General features: G+C 42.9%; 1 pseudogene; it reads left to right on the plus strand.

Annotated features, from left to right (window-relative positions):
• The first annotated feature begins 9,694 nt into the window (after positions 1-9,694).
• Positions 9,695-9,812, plus strand: LOC124554333 (annotated as a pseudogene).
• The last annotated feature ends 7,740 nt before the right edge of the window (positions 9,813-17,552 follow it).

Raw genomic sequence — 17,552 nt, forward strand, 5'->3', positions numbered from 1 at the left:
TGTCTGCTCAAAATTAGTATTGTTTGTCTGGTTTGGGTTATGCCGTGAAAAGTTCTTATTAACAAACGCATAATCTGCCTGGTGTCCCTCTAGCAATTGCAGGATGTCTCTAAATGCGTACACGCTGTCCTTTTGCTGGCCTGTTAATAATGACACTTTTAATGCTCTGGGGAGTTTTGAATTACACAGCTGTATTAATGCGGATTGACTGCATGGCTCATTGAGGTATTGGTTTTGTTCAACCATATACTCGAAAAATTGTGTGATTGTTGGGAAAGTAGAATTCTCGAAATTTGGCAGACTAATTAGCAGATCCTTACTGCTACTCTGTGTGGTATCTGACCAATATGCTGGTAGAAATGCTTCCTGGAATGCATCTACTGAAAAACACTGTCTAGCAATTGGTCGTATTCTTCTCGCTGGTTCCCCTTCAAGAAAACTAATAATAAATTCTAGCTTATGTTGAACTGGCCATGGTGGTGGGAGTGCTGCATTGAATTCTTGGATCGAGTCCAGTGGATGTATTTGCGTCCTGTCGTTTCTAAATGTTTTAAACTTTCTCACTGAAAGGAAATAATGCTTGTGGTCGAAACCGTCATGTCTTTGTGTGTAATTATTTTCGTAATGTTGTGAATATGAATTTGCGTGCCTTTCTGCCTGGTTAAGATCTCCCACTCTCTGAAGTCTACCGACATTATATGTATTGTGCATCTGAGGCACGTCGTAATGGTGTGTGTTCTGTTGGAATTGATTGTTTGCAGTTATTTCTTGTGTGCCAGCTATCATTTGTTGTAAAGAATTGATTTTCGGATGTAACAAATTATTACGTGATTCTAGGTCTGCGATTGTTTGTTGCACATTTGTAATTTTCGTTTCTTTATTATTAGAAATCTGTTGAACTGAGGCTGGTGTAGTGTCATCTGATATACTGTCATTGGTAGTATCTAACAGGTCTATTCTTGTAGTGAGTTCACTGATCTTTTCTGTCAATTCGTTTCGTAATTTACGATTACTTTTGGTTACTTTCTTAAAATCTGCTTTCAAATTTTCTGAGTCTTGATTGATTTCAGTGTGTTCCATTTTGTCAGTTAGTGTCAAAACTTCTTCTGTTAATTTATCCCTAATATTCTGGATTTCAGTGTGTGTCGAAATTTTCGCCTCAATTGTATGTGACTGGATTTCCGTGAGCCTCTCTTGTATTTGATTATTTGTCTCCTTAACCGTTCCGATTTCTTCCGAAATCGAGTGTATGTGATTGTCCACATAAGTTTTTCCCTGAGCAAACACTTTCTTTATGTCGTCATGTCGCTCTTTATTGTTTGTGATAGTTCTTTTCCCTCTTTGTTCTGTGATCGCACCAGTTTGCGGTGACGTATCAAAGAGTTTTCAGTGTGATTGTTAAAACGTTCATTAATGTGAGCGTTTTGTTTTAGAAAAGTTCTCTGTCATTGTTTCTCGTATGCTTACCCCGAATGCTAGTTGTTTATCTGTTATGTCTTGAAACTTGGCGTGTAATTCTTGGTTTGATTTTTCAGCGACTGCTTGAATTTCTACTTTGAATTCATGTTTTAGATTTTGGTACATTTTGTCTAATTTCTGATCTGTGTGTGTGCGTTCTGCCTTGATTTCGTTTCTTAGGTCTACTCATTCTTGTGCCCTTCTGTTAAAGTTTTGATTTTGTCTTGTCTCATTTGTAGCAAAAATGTCATTATTGGATCCGTTTCGGATTGACTTCTGTGTGTATTTGTATTCGTTGTTAAAGGTTGTACATCTGTGTTCATTTGAACATCCTCAGACGATTGTAATCGTGTCACCTCTTCTGTGCTTTCGGAATTTTTGCCAATAAAACTGTGGCACCTGCTACACAGATTGTGTAGCTGGGTACCGTTTAAATCTGCTTCGGCACGTAATGGAGTTACACTGTTTAACTGCATTATAGTGGTTTCGTTACTGCAACTATTATGTCTGCTACGGGTAATTTGTGGCTGTGTAGCGTCTATTGTATTTAAAAACAAATTATCTTCCACTAATGTCTCAATATCAGTTGGCATTTCTGAAGTTGATTGTTCGTCAAAAGAATCCATATTATTACTGCTCTCGAATGTCTGTTCACCTAACGTTTCACTACCGCGTTTTTCACACGTATTACTTCTGTCTATTCCTGAAAAGAATTTCTCGTCAGTATTTTCTACACTTTTATCACTTTGAGAAAGAGTAATTATTCTGCGGGACATTGTCTATAATTAACACACGCAACAAAATATATCACTGTTCAAAGCGGATTCAACACTGAATAAACAACGCAGAATCAATAGAGCAAACAGAATTGCCGATGGGCTGTGAATTAAAGGTATACAGTTTAGTATAAGCGTTACGCCACTTAACACTAGCTTATTCATACAATTGTCAGAGTCAGTATATTCATTTTCACAGTAGATGCACTAAAGAGTCTTACCGATTGGATGTCGCCGAGTGAAATCTTCCCGTCTCCTCTACACCTCTTTTGTTGTTACGCAATAACCGTCTGCTCTATATCACTTTTGTTACGCAACCTTCCCTTTTACAGTAAACTATGAAACCTTTCCCTAGGATTTCTATCTCTTGCTTCATAATAACAAATGAAATATTCCCTTTGAAATTTATTCTCTTTCTCAATCTTCGCATACAAATTTAATTTCTGCTTATTAAAAGTGATTTTCTGATTATTTCGACGAAACGTAGAATGTGTCGTCGTCGTGGCCCTCAGTCGTTATCTGCAATAACCCAAACTGTTCCTTAACATTTTTTTTTTTTCTCTTACTGGATCGCCATCTGACTGCTACATCGAACTGCGACGTGAATATACTTACTCTGGTTTACTATACTCTATTAACTGCTGGTGGCTGTCATAATAGGTATCTGTATTTATTAACAAAGCTGACGTTATTCTTTATTAACAAAGCGGACGTTATTCTTTAATTAATTTGACTGAAGTTACGTAATACATAGTTACACTTTTTCTTGACAACAAAAAAAAAATTGCAAAGTTTTATGTTGATGGTTTTTGGGATGGATTATAATCAGTAATGCAACATTGCAGGCAAAAATTAATTATATTCTGAAAACGCTTCAAATATTTACTGTTGGTAATGAAATGATTTTACAAGCGTTCAAATGGGACTGACTTTTTTACAATAATCTTACAATTAGCATTGCGCAAACATACCTTCAGTAGTCTTGCGTTTCGCAAAGAAAATAATTCCATAATATTAGTTCCTCTTATGATAATAGTCAGTTGATGTCTCTGTACATCCGTTTATAATCTCTTGTAAATCATAGCTGGTGGCTGGCAAGCACACTGCTCCCACAGTCTAATATATACAGTCGCGACACTCTCGCTGATTTTTGTCATACACTGCGACAACAGCGCCCCTATCGGTGGAGAAGCTACGCTGCTGAATACGGTATTCAGTAAATGTAAACAGTAGTGTTTGTATTCATTTTTGACATGGTTTTTACGAAAGACAGCCTATGTAGCGCAATCAGTTGCAGTAATAATAGGAAGAAGACACCACATTTGTCATTCTTCAGGGTTCCTAAGGACCCTGAGAGGTATGAATTGTCACATTAGAGCGCTCTTTATTTACGATTTTTTTCTAAACTGTATTGAATTACTGGATTTGTTTTTCTTTTTGTTAGCAATAAATGGTTAAAAAATAGCAGAAGACAGGACCTGCTGCAAAAAGATGTCCTTTCTTTGCACAATAACGTGAAGTTTTGTGCATTACATGTCGAGTCAAACCGTTTCATGAGCGCGGAAAAGAAAACATTGGTATGGAATGCAGTTCCTACGTCACTTGGCGTGTCGAATAAGCCACAACTAGTGACGATGAAGAGAAAATTGCCATACAAACGTGAAAGTAAAACAATAAAACTGTTTCCTGACGCAGAAGAAGCAGCTACCACAAATGTTCCTACACGAGAGACATATATAAAATCACTAACAACGGAATCTGCAACACAGGCATCTTTTGAAGATGAAATGCATAGATTACGTGAAATTATTTGCGTGTTGGAAAATCGTGTGAAATATATAAACGTGCAAATCATTAGACTTTGTACAAAATTACTACGTGACAAGGAAAGTGCCCATCGTAAGAATAAACTGCAACCGCAACGTCACAGGACACAAGTACAAAAGGACAATCTCAGATTAAAAAGTATTGGTTCCAAGTACTTGAAAAGAGATGCTCTCAATTTATTGATAAGCCAAATCAGTATACCACTGAATGGAAAACGTGGTGCGAGATGGAAATATGAAACTAAATTATTTGCACTTCATTTGTTGTATAGTACTCAGGCATACAGTTTTTTATCACACTGTTTTAGCTTTTCATCAGTACGTACCTTACAAAGGTATGTGGAAGATATGCAGTTAAATTGTGGGATAAATAATAACATATTTCATCTTGTAAAGCAGAAAGTGCAGCAGTTACCAAAAACTGATATCATTGTTAATTTGTCTGTGGATGAGATGTCACTAATGGAAAATTTGATATATGACAGCTCTAGGGATCGTGTTATTAGATTTGAAGACATGGGTTTGATACGTACATCTGTGGTTGCCAATACTGCATTAGTTATGATTAACGGAATATTCTCAAATTTTAAACAGCCATTAGTATATTATTTCTCTAAAGGACCAGTAGGAGCCACCCACCTGACGCACATATTTTTTAAAGTTCTCAAAAAGCTCACAGAGATAGGTTTGATTGTAAAAACACGTGTCACTGACCAAGGCTTGAATTTTGTGGAGTGGAGGCAGAGAGTGGGTATCACACCAGTTAATCCATGCTTAGTACACGAAGGGATTAAGATCTACTTTTTTATGATACCCCACACTTGATAAAAAGCATACGTAATAATTTATTCAGGTATAACATTATCCACACAACAGATGAAGGATGGATTGGCACTGCTCCATGGAAGGACATTTGTCAGTCATACTCAAGTGATTGTGAAAGGAAGTACAAGTTGGCCCCCAAGCTCACTAAAAGAGCTGTCCAACTGCCAGCATTTTCAAAAATGAAGGAAGCACTGCAGTTCGTGTGTTGAGTAATACAGTAGCAGCAGGCACTGAGACACTTGTTACTTGTGGCACCATATCATCATCTGCTACAGCTACTGCAGATTTTTACCGAAAAGTAAACGATATTTCTGACAAATTTTCTGTACATTCTGTTAAAGGGCCTGTATCCTTAAGGAACTTCATTACAAGTGCCTTTCACATTATTAAATTCAGGAATCAAGACTTAGTCTGTAGGAGCAAGAGAAGAAATAAAAAAGTGATGAAGCTGGCTCATTTGGGTTGCTAAAGTGTTAGAACAGACTCATTCATTTAATTTTATTTTCGTTAAATGTATCAATGGGATATAATAAAGTTTTAAAACAGTCATGGATTTTATTGAGAAAACCTGATACCACAAAGAATAAGGTGGAAATTGTATTTTTGGAAGCAGGCCTCCTGCAAAGCAGAACATAATGAAAAGTAATGTGTCGCTTCATTTTTACACTTGATATGTGGGATACACAGCGTGTATTCTCTTACTTTCAGTGAAATAAGTGCGACTGTATGCTGCTACTTAATTATTTCTTCAAGAATATGTTGCAGCTTATGTCGCTTCATTCAATTGTTCGTGCTCTGTTTATTTATATTTGAGGATCATTTATGTCTCTTGCTGTTCTCCTAACACTTGTGACGCAAAAATATACTAACTATTTTGTAAATTACGTACAAATTAAAAAACAAACATTATTTTTACGTCGCATCTGCCGTCAGAGGAAGGCGAGCTTTCTGGCCGCTAGGGGCGCTAGTGTCACTTGAACTGTCAAATGGTAACAACTTTCACAGCAGTGAGTGTCGCGACTGTATATATTAGACTGTGCTACTCCTCTCAAACTCTCGCTTCAGACCTGCTACCAACTTACTTCACATCTCGCTTACCACTGACTTCCTACGAACGCTAAAGTGCGGTCTCTCTTGCCAACAATGCTTTCTGCTGCAGGCAATCCCTGCTACCATTACAAAATGTATCAATGCGCGGTCTCTCCCGCTCTTTTCTTAAAATGTATCCTTACGCGGTCTCTCCCGCCCTTTTTAAAATTATATCAATTTTCGGTCAACAATACTTTGGTGCAGACATTCCCTGCAACCACAATTATTTCCAACATGAGAAATATTAATTTTTCCTACTTAATCCTGTTAATGAAATACAGTCCTGGAAATGGAAAACAGAACACATTGACACCGGTGTGTCAGACCCACCATACTTGCTCCGGACACTGGGAGAGGGCTGTACAAGCAATGATCACACGCACGGCACAGCGGACACACCAGGAACCGCGGTGTTGGCCGTCGAATGGCGCTAGCTGCGCAGCATTTGTGCACCGCCGCCGTCAGTGTCAGCCAGTTTGCCGTGGCATACGGAGCTCCATCGCAGTCTTTAACACTGGTAGCATGCCGCGACAGCGTGGACGTGAACCGTATGTGCAGTTGACGGACTTTGAGCGAGGGCGTATAGTGGGCATGCGGGAGACCGGGTGGACGTACCGCCGAATTGCTCAACACGTGGCGCGTGAGGTCTCCACAGCACATCGATGTTGTCGCCAGTGGTCGGCGGAAGGTGCACGTGCCCGTCGACCTGGGACCGGACCGCAGCGACGCACGGATGCACGCCAAGACCGTAGGATCCTACGCAGTGCCGTAGGGGACCGCACCGCCACTTCCCAGCAAATTAGGGACACTGTTGCTCCTGGGGTATCGGCGAGGACCATTCGCAACCGTCTCCATGAAGCTGGGCTACGGTCCCGCACACCGTCAGGCCGTCTTCCGCTCACGCCCCAACATCGTGCAGTCCGCCTCCAGTGGTGTCGCGACAGGCGTGAATGGAGGGACGAATGGAGACGTGTCGTCTTCAGCGATGAGAGTCGCTTCTGCCTTGGTGCCAAAGATGGTCGTATGCGTGTTTGGCGCCGTGCAGGTGAGCGCCACAATCAGGACTGCATACGACCGAGGCACACAGGGCCAACACCCGGCATCATGGTGTGGGGAGCGATCTCCTACACTGGCCGTACACCACTGGTGATCGTCGAGGGGACACTGAATAGTGCACGGTACATCCAAACCGTCATCGAACCCATCGTTCTACCATTCGTAGACCGGCAAGGGAACTTGCTGTTCCAACAGGACAATGCACGTCTGCATGTATCCCGTGCCACCCAACGTGCTCTAGAAGGTGTAAGTCAACTACCCTGGCCAGAAAGATCTCCGGATCTGTCCCCCATTGAGCATGTTTGGGACTGGATGAAGCGTCGTCTCACGCGATCTGCACGTCCAGCACGAACGCTGGTCCAACGGAGGCGCCAGGTGGAAATGGCATGGCAAGCCGTTCCACAGGACTACATCCAGCATCTCTACGATCGTCTCCATGGGAGAATAGCAGCCTGCATTGCTGCGAAAGGTGGATATACACTGTACTAGTGCCGACATTGTGCATACTCTGTTGCCTGTGTCTATGTGCCTGTGGTTCTGTCAGTGTGATCATGTGATGTATCTGACCCCAGGAATGTGTCAATAAAGTTTCCCCTTCCTGGGACAATGAATTCACGGTGTTCTTATTTCAATTTCCAGGAGTCTATAAACATCTTTCATAAACTGTGATTTGACAATAGACAACAGAAATATACACGTCTTTCACTGGCAATGGCAGTGAACTATGTTAAAATTGCTCCAAAACGCGATCTCTTGTAACTTGGCTCACCGAGTGACATCGACAGAAAACGTAAAATACGAAGAACCACTACACCCCGAAGCACCGTGAAACCCCTGTGGAAACAGCAATTGCACGTGATCCAACTATTTAACGTTACTCCTAACACAGGCCGAAGCGGGAGCGATCTCACCGTAATGTTCCAGTTGCAGCGGCGGTCTCCGACGGCGACGGGGAGGCTGAGCGGTTGGCGTGTGGCGCCTCGGAAAGTACACTCCTACACTACTCGGATCTTCCCGGCAGCAAAGAGCTGGCGCCGCTAACGTCCATTCAGAATGAAAAAACAAGACGGGAGACGACTTGGCTAACGTCCTCTCAGTAAGAGAGCCCAGAACGGAAACCACTATCGAGAGTCCAGCAAGATCGCTCTTCACCTTTTTTTCTCCCCTCAACTTTTACCCAGCGAATCACATCACTAGAAGCTCTTAAAATACCCAGTTTGTCAGTGCCGACCAATGTACGGCCTGAGAATACGTGTCTTTTCCACCATTCTTTTATTTCTACAAAATTTAACAAGTAAACTCCGCCCTCGCCGGCTGGGAAGAAACACAGCTGTGGGCAATAACACGTTTACTAGACGTTTCCTCCCAAGAGACCACTCGAGATTTTCCTGGCAAGATTCCCCGTCGTAGCGAAAACAGATTCTTGGATTGAAAGTTTGTTATTCGGAACTCCTGGCCTGCCCCACTTGAGTTACTCGAAGGCGTAAAATTAGTGGGTCATAGGCGAGAGCACGCACAGGAAAGCCCGTCAAGCTATCCAGTGCTCTGTTTTGGTAAACACTTGAACACCTGCAGGCGAACGTCCTTCAGAGTTTGATGACCGCTGTAGCCTCTCTAAACGGATTACAGAAATCCCCCAGTTAACCATGCATTCCGTCAGGCCGTGGCGTTCGGTGGCTATGGGGGACGTAGCCGAGCTCTATCTCGCGTACTGCCTTTCCGCAAAATCTTATAGTTACAAAATCGCGTAATTCTCGCGTGCCGATGCCTTTCCACGTAGATTTCCTACACCGCAATTTAGAGTGTTACTCCAACAAAACCTGAAGTTCAAATGGTTCAAATGGCTCTGAGCACTATGGGACTTAACTACGGAGGTCATCAGTCCCCTAGAACTTAGAACTACTTAAACCTAACTAACCTAAGGACATCACACACATCAATGCCCGAGGCAGGATTCGAGCCTGCGACCGTAGCGGTCGCGCGGTTCCAGACTGTAGCGCCTAGAACCGCTCGGCCACTCTGACCGGCAAAACCTAAAATGTCACGTTAAATCGACTCATGTAAGGTGCAAGGCCGTTGCCACCTTACAGCACTCATCTTAAAGCTTGCTGGATCCGGTTTACGACGAGGTCGTGCACCCTCGTGACCACAGCTCTTCCATCCGGCTGTCCATGCGTGCCGCCAGCGGTCCTGGCGTGTTCTGACACTGCGCAGACCTGGCTCCTCCTGAGACCCCAGCTGAACTGCCCACCCACACGACCCGGAAATCAACGACGTCACTCCAAAGATAGTGAAACAGTTACTGCATATCGATAACCACCGCTGCTGCCACTAACGGACAGGCAACGCTTGCGGAACCGAGTGGCGCCCAGTCAACACGAGAGGAAGACAAACAACCGCAACTATGGCAACTGAACGTTACGGTCTGGCCTGCAACAGAGGGCGTAACCGTACAGACAGCACCAACGCGAGCCGCAGCACGGCTCAAGAACACGTGAACTTCTTTGCATGTTAGTTGGACATAAGCTGGAAAACAGTAATGCTAGACAACGCGGTAGACAAGTGTACTTCCATACGTCCTCGAGCTGGCTTCTCTGACCTCAGGATGTGTACACTCTTACAGAAACGTCCTGTATAGATTAGGAACAGCAGACAGCCTGCAATGGCAGCGGCCTTGCCGTAGTGCTAACACCGGTTCCCGTCGGACCACCGAAGTTAAGCGCTGTCGGCCTGGGCTAGCACTTCGATGGGTGACCACCTGGTGTGCTAAGCGCTGTTGGCAAGCTGGGTACACTCAGCCCTTGTGAGACAAGCTGAGGAGCTACTTGATTGGGAGATAGCGGCTTCGGTCTCGGAAACTGACATACGGCTGGGAGGGTGGTATGCTGACCACATGCCCCTCCATATCCACATCCAGTGACGTCTGTGGCCTGAGGATGACACGGTGGCCGGTCGGTACCGTTGGGCTTTCCAAGGCCTGTTCGGGCAAAGTTTTGACGTCTTACAATACTTAATTTCGGAACGTCAGATATGACTTTTCTTGATGACTTTCTGACGACTATTACGAGCTGTAATCTTTCTGTATATCTGAAGATTATAGCGGCTATTACCAACGCTGGGATTCAAACCCAGGCCTCCCGCTAACTAGGCCACCCTCGTGCAGTGGCTGTGCACAACTACACAGACTCCCCTAGCACGTCTCCGACCTCACTCCAAACCCCCATTCACGGTCAGCCCACTTGGTATCCCCCATAAACTCGAACCGCGAACCGAGATCGAATCCCAGCTTTGGTACAAATTTTCATTTGTCGCTTCACTCTGCCTATATACATGACACATTTTTGGGTCTTAGAAAGGGCCCCACAACCATACAGTTTCATTTGACGGGAACACACGAACCCAGTCGCACAGCCGAGACGATACTCCATAGGCACGTAGTTTGATCAGAAATTAGTGTGAGGAACGGTTTCGTCTCCTGAAAACCTAGAGATACGGAATCAGTGTGAGATCCTCAACCGATAGCATTCAATACATACCTTAGACTAGATTCAGTTTTCGTTCCATAGACCCAAAAAGTTACATGACCCTCTTAGGTGTGGAACATGTCAGAAAGTATAACACAAAAACATTTGAATGTAGTACTTACTACTGTGTTCATTTGTCAGGAGATTGTCGAAATAGGTGAATACAATGCGGTTAACTGGAACAGCTATTATTTACAGAATTAACACGCTGTTAGAATGAAACAATGTTATGCACTATTAATAAATTTATCATACACAAAATACCTAAACTTTACTGAAATCTAACAGACATTTTTACTTAAGCTGGCTTGACAGTCTCTGTTAAGATACTCATCTACAGAGTAGAAGGCGTTGCCTGTCAAAAAGTCTTTCGAACTCTGTTTATACCGTGTTTTATCTGAAATCATAGATGCTGATAAATAACTGATTTTAGGTCTTTATGTAGATTGTTCTTATTCCTAGAATAGATACTATGTACATCTACATCTACATTTATACTCCGCAAGCCACCCAACGGTTTGTGGCGGAGGGCACTTTACGTGCCACTGTCATTACCTCCCTTTCCTGTTCCAGTCGCGTATGGTTCGCGGGAAGAACGACTGTCTGAAAGCCTCCGTGCGCGCTCTAATCTCTCTAACTTTACATTCGTGATCTCCTCGGGAGGTATAAGTAGGGGGAAGCAATATATTCGACACCTCATCCAGAAAAACACCCTCTCGAAACCTGGCGAGCAAGCTACACCGCGATGCAGAGCGCCTCTCTTGCAGAGTCTGCCACTTGAGTTTATTAAACATCTCCGTAACGGTATCACGGTTACCAAATAACCCTGTGACGAAATGCGCCGCTCTTCTTTGGATCTTCTCTACCTCCTCCGTCAACCCGATCTGGAACGGATCCCACACTGATGAGCAATACTCAAGTATAGGTCGAACGAGTGTTTTGTAAACCACCTCCTTTGTTGATGGACTACATTTTCTAAGGACTCTCCCAATGAATCTCAACCTGGTACCCGCCTTACCAACAATGAATTTTATATGATCATTCCACTTCAAATCGTTCCTCACGCATACTCACAGATATTTTACAGAAGTAACTGCTACCAGTGTTTGTTCCGCTATTATATAATCATACAATAAAGGATCCTTCTTTCTATGTATTCGCAATACATTACATTTGTCTATGTTAAGGGTCAGTTGCCACTCCCTGCACCAAGTGCCTATCCGCTGCAGATCTTCCTGCATTTCGCTACAATTTTCTAATGCTGCAACTTCTCTGTATACTACGACATCATCCGCGAAAAGCCTCATGGAACTTCCGACACTATCTACTAGGTCATTTATATATATTGTGAAAAGCAATGGTCCCATAACACTCCCCTGTGGCACGCCAGAGGTTACTTTAACGTCTGTAGACGTCTCTCCATTGATAACAACATGCTGTGTTCTGTTTGCTAAAAATTCTTCAATCCAGCCACACAGCTGGTCTGATATTCCGCAGGCTCTTAGTTTGTTTATCAGGCGACAGTGCGGAACTGTATCGAACGCCTTCCGGAAGTCAAGAAAAATAGCATCTACCTGGGAGCCTGTATCTAATATTTTCTTGGTCTCATGAACAAATAAAGCGAGTTGGGTCTCACACGATCGCTGTTTCCGGAATCCATGTTGATTCCTACATAGTAGATTCTGGGTTTCCAAAAACGACATGATACGCGAGCAAAAAACATGTTCTAAAATTCTACAACAGATCGACGTCAGAGTCTATAGTTTCGCGCATCTGCTCGACGACCCTTCTTGAAGACTGGGACTACCTTTGCTCTTTTTCCAATCATTTGGAACCTTCCGTTCCTCTAGAGACTTGCGGTACACGGCTGTTAGAAGGGGGGCAAGTTCTTTCGCGTACTCAGTGTGGAATCGAATTGGTATCCCATCAGGTCCAGTGGACATTCCTCTGTTGAGCGATGCCAGTTGCTTTTCTATTCCTTGGACACTTATTTCGATGTCAGCCATTTTTTCGTTTGTGCGAGGATTTAGAGAAGGAACTGCAGTGCGGTCTTCCTCTGTGAAACAGCTTTGGAAAAAGGTGTTTAGTATTTCAGCTTTACGCGTGTCATCCTCTGTTTCAATGCCATCATCATCCCGGAGTGTCTGGATATGCTGTTTCGAGCCACTTACTGATTTAACGTAAGACCAGAACTTTCTAGGATTTTCTGTCAAGTCGGTACATAGAATTTTACTTTCGAATTCACTGAACGTCTCACGCATAGCCCTCCTTACGCTAACTTTGACATCGTTTAGCTTCTGTTTGTCTGAGAGGTTTTGGCTGCGTTTAAACTTAGAGTGAAGCCCTATTTGCTTTCGCAGTAGTTTCCTAACTCTGTTGTTGTACCACGGTGGGCTTTTCCCGTCCCTCACAGTTGTACCCGGCACGTACCCGTCCAAAACGCGTTTTACGATTGCCTTGAACTTCCTCCATAAACACTCCACATTGTCAGTGTCGGAACAGAAATTTTCGTTTTGATCTGTTAGGTAGTCTGAAATCTGCCTTCTATTACTCTTGCTAAACAGATAAACCTTCGTCCCTTTTTTATATTCCTACTAACTTCCATATTCAGAGATGCTGCAACAGCCTTATGATCACTGATTCCCTGTTCTGTACATACAGAGTCGAAAATTTCGGGTCTGTTTGTTATCAGTAGGTCCAAGATGTTATCTCCACGAGACGGTTGAGCTATTGGTTGGAAAAAGAGATATGCTACTTGTACCATATTTCATTAAGGAAGTAGTGGTTACAATAGAAAGTTCCTTGAACAGGTTTCTACATGATGTTTTTGAATTTCCACCACAAATGATTCTTATCACATGCTTTTGCACCCTAAGAACTTTTTCTGCGGTTGATGAGTCACCCCAGAATATGATCCCGTATGACTAGACAGAGTGAAAGTAAGCAAAGTATGCAAGTTTTTGTATATTTGTACCTCCCAAATGTGACAACATTCACACTGCAAATACAGGTTTACGCGCTTAAGCCATTCTGTGGTTCAAAATGGTTCAAATGGCTCTGAGCACTATAGGACTTAACATCTATGGTCATCAGTCCCCTAGAACTACTTAAACCTAACTAACCTAAGGACATCACACCCAGTCATCACGAGGCAGAGAAAATCCCTGACCGCGCCGGGAATCGAGCCCGGGAACCCGGGCGCGGGAACGCTACCCCACGACCACGAGCTGCGGACCATTCTCTGGTATGTCCTTCGCAACTGAATTTATTATCGAGCGCACCGTTGGAGGATGTCGCTCAGAGAAAGGTCAGCAGGGAACTCTCGGATGTTACAGTGTCGCTGAATGCGCGCTAGGCTACAGGTTTTTACTATCGCCACATTAACTATGAAACTACGAGTACATGGCGGGGCAAATAAAAGTGCCCCGTGCAAGAGGATTCGGCTAGATGTGAATATATGCATATAGCCACACCACGTGAGGGGCACGCCGCGTGTATGCCCGCCACGTGACCCACACCGGTTAAGAACGTAGTGCGAGCTGCGCCAGTGTGAGTGAAGCAGTGCAAAGGGGCCGATGGTACTCACACTGGAACAGTGGGTGTTTGCTGTGGAAAGTTACGTGACAACCGAGTCGTGGAAACGGTGCGGTCAATTAACTACTGAGAAGTTTAATGGTGTCAAAGTGCCAACAAAGAGTGCCATGCAGTGCTTATTCCGAAGATGTGCGTCAGATAAGATCTGTTTTGAACAAGTCGGAAAACATGCCCGCACACCAGAAAATGACGCTGCAGTTCACCTGAAAACGCTTCAGAGTCCTGCCAAATCGCCGTGACACCTGTCGCAAGACACTGGCATATCAAGTCGATCATTTATTTATTTATTTACACGTCATGTTCCATAGGACCACATTGAGGAGCAGATCTCCAAGGTCATGGCACCTCTCTGTACATGAAACGTCAACATAAAAGAAATAACAGTAAAAATAAAATGTTGATGAACCCAAAACAAGCCAAGCCATAAGTTTAAGTACACGCAATCAACAACATAACATAAGAATCAGGTAAATTTTTCAAGGAACTTCTCTGCATAATAGAAGGACTGACCCATGAGGAAACTCTGCCGTTTGGATTTGAAAGCTCGTGGATTACTGCTAAAATTGATGCAGCAGCATACTGCAAACCTTTCTGCACAAGAGTTACGGAAGTCAGATCCAAATGCAGGCTTGATTCCTGACGAATATTAAGTGAGTGAATGCTACTTATTCTTGGGAATACGCTGATACTGTTAACAAAAAATAACTATATATATATATATATATATATATATATATATATATATATATATATATATATATAGAGAGAGAGAGAGAGAGAGAGAGAGAGAGAGAGAGTCCAGTGTGAAAATACCGAGACTAGTGAACAGGGATCGACGAGAGGTTCGTGAACTTACACCACTTACTGCCCGAACCGTCCGTTTCTGAACCAAAAAATCCTTTTCGAATGCAAAGAGTTACCCAAAAATATAATACTATACGACATTAGCGAATCAGAATAAGGAAAGTAGACTAATTTTCATGTCGAACAATCACTTATTACAGATACAGTTGGAGTAGTAAAAATGGCATCATATCTTTGAACAAGATCCTGAACATGGGCTTTCCATGACAGTTTACCATCTATGTGAACACTTAGAAATTTAAACTGTTCAGTTTCACTAATAACGTGCACATTCTGTGAAATTAAAAAGTCGTGTTTTGTCAGTTGTGTGTTACAACTGTAAAAACTGAGTCTTACTGTGGTTCAGAGTTAGTTTATTTTCTACAAGCAATGAACTTACTTCATGAACTACAGTATTTGAAAAACAGCCAATGTTGCACACAACATCCTTTAATACCAGGCTAGTGTCATCAGCAAACTGAAATATTTTAGAGTTTCCCATACTACTAGAGGGCTCATCATTTATATAAATAAGGAACAGAAATGGTCCAACACTGATCCCTGGGGCACCCCCCCCCCCTTTCAATGTGACTGTAACCCAATCAGACCCCACATGACAGCTATTCTCAACACTGTGAATAACGACTTTTTCTTTCTGTTGTTAAACAACCAGGTGGAGCAACTGTGAGCAACTCCTCGTATTCGATAATGTTCCAGCTTCTGGAGCAATATCTTGTGATCAATACAATCAAACGCATTAGTTAAAGCAAGTAGTTAAGTCATGTGGACGAACACCCCACCAGGACATTCACATGTGTCCCTACCAAATGTCTCTTTTTCATGCATTAAACCCAGCAGATATTCCTTATCACCTGCAGTTTTGTGACTGGCTGTTTACTGAGATAACAATAAATGGCATGTATATGTATCTGTTCTTTATGTCTGACGAAGCCTGGTTTACCTGAGTGGTTATGTCAACTCATGGAATCACTGGTTCTTGGCAGAGGAGAATCCACGTAACTCCCACGAAACACAGTTGCACAATCAGGAGATTAGCGTTTGGTGTACAGTGTCTGCAGGCCGCATTATTGGTTCCAACTTGTATCTCTAGATTCCCATTTCGGTGCGTTACATTGCCAACATTTTCAAACCATTTGTGGCATCATTAACTGACGAGAAAAAGATCTACAGGGCAGAGCAACTGTCCATACAGCCAGCCAAACCCTGGAGCTCATTTACATAGGCTCCACACCTGGCAGGGTTATTAGCAGAGGTCAGTCTGGCGCCAGCCCTAGCTGGCCACCCAGGTCAGTGTGCGATTACTTTAGGCGGGGAGCCCTCAAGTCTAAGGTGACCCACATGGTCTTGACGAACTGCATCATAAATTTGGGATGAGACTGCAGCAATTCCAGCAGCCCAGCTTCGATCGTCCTTCAGCAACTGGCTGACCAGGGCCCAAAAGTGCCAAGAGGTGAATGATTGTCACTTTTAATATCTGCTATAGGAAGGTTGTAACCTCCCCACGGTGAAATTTAATGAATGATAAATAAGAAAATGGAGCCAAGCGTAACCTCCCAACAAAATTATGTTTAATAAAAAATGTGAAATGGAACCATGCGTGAATTTCCCACAACATTGATAAATGAAAATTGACCAAAAACCACACAATAGTAATAATTAGATAATGAACCATGAACCATATGTAACATCTCAACATAAATAATTAAACCTGATAAATTTTATAAGGACAGCGGAGCTGACCTTTGGCCCTGTGAAATAATTAAACCTGATAAATTTTATAAGGACAGCAGCGTTGACCTTCGGCCCTGTATTGTGAATAAAAAAGCAAAAATTCTTACCTCAATAAAAAAAAACTGCATCTATATCTGCTCTTAATTACATTCTTTGACACAGCTTCGTGCAATGTTGGCGTATATTTAATTTTGATTCTTGGAGGTAATGCATAGGAAATATTCTTTAAATTGAAATGAATGTTTTTCTTTAAAAGAGTTACTTCATACAAAAAATTATTATTGGGGCATATTTTTTAACAAATTAATTACAATTAACATACATTACTAGATGTGCGCAATGCTGCTTCATTACCTTCTACAACAATACTCATCGTCCACTACAATCCTGACCAGAGTCGCAAGAAGAGCACGCCATCGACGCATGCCGACGCCTGCTCAGTACAACCGTCCACTCGCTGCTACTGTCGACTGACTACTCCCTCTGCCGACTCGCCACACACAAGCACTGTTCCTGCCGACTCGCTATACGCTACTACGATAAATAACTCTCTGGTCAGAGATTCTGTCATGCCTCGCCATCGCTGGTAATGAATACATACGCGTTTCAAGGTTAGTACTGTATTTCCTTTCCTCTGCTGTATTCCTTTGTACCCTGGAACTCTGTTTTCCAGGCCACTTTTATTTGCCCCACCCTGTGCTATAAAGGCTGAATATTAACAGAACTGACAAACTGGAGAGACAGATTGCTGACTGGAAACGTGTCCAGAAATGGACGGTGTGTGTGCAATGACTAAAAGTCGTCCTGGA

Source organism: Schistocerca americana, chromosome 11 (genome assembly GCF_021461395.2).
Source record: "Schistocerca americana isolate TAMUIC-IGC-003095 chromosome 11, iqSchAmer2.1, whole genome shotgun sequence".
NCBI classification, from domain to species: Eukaryota; Metazoa; Arthropoda; class Insecta; order Orthoptera; family Acrididae; genus Schistocerca; species Schistocerca americana.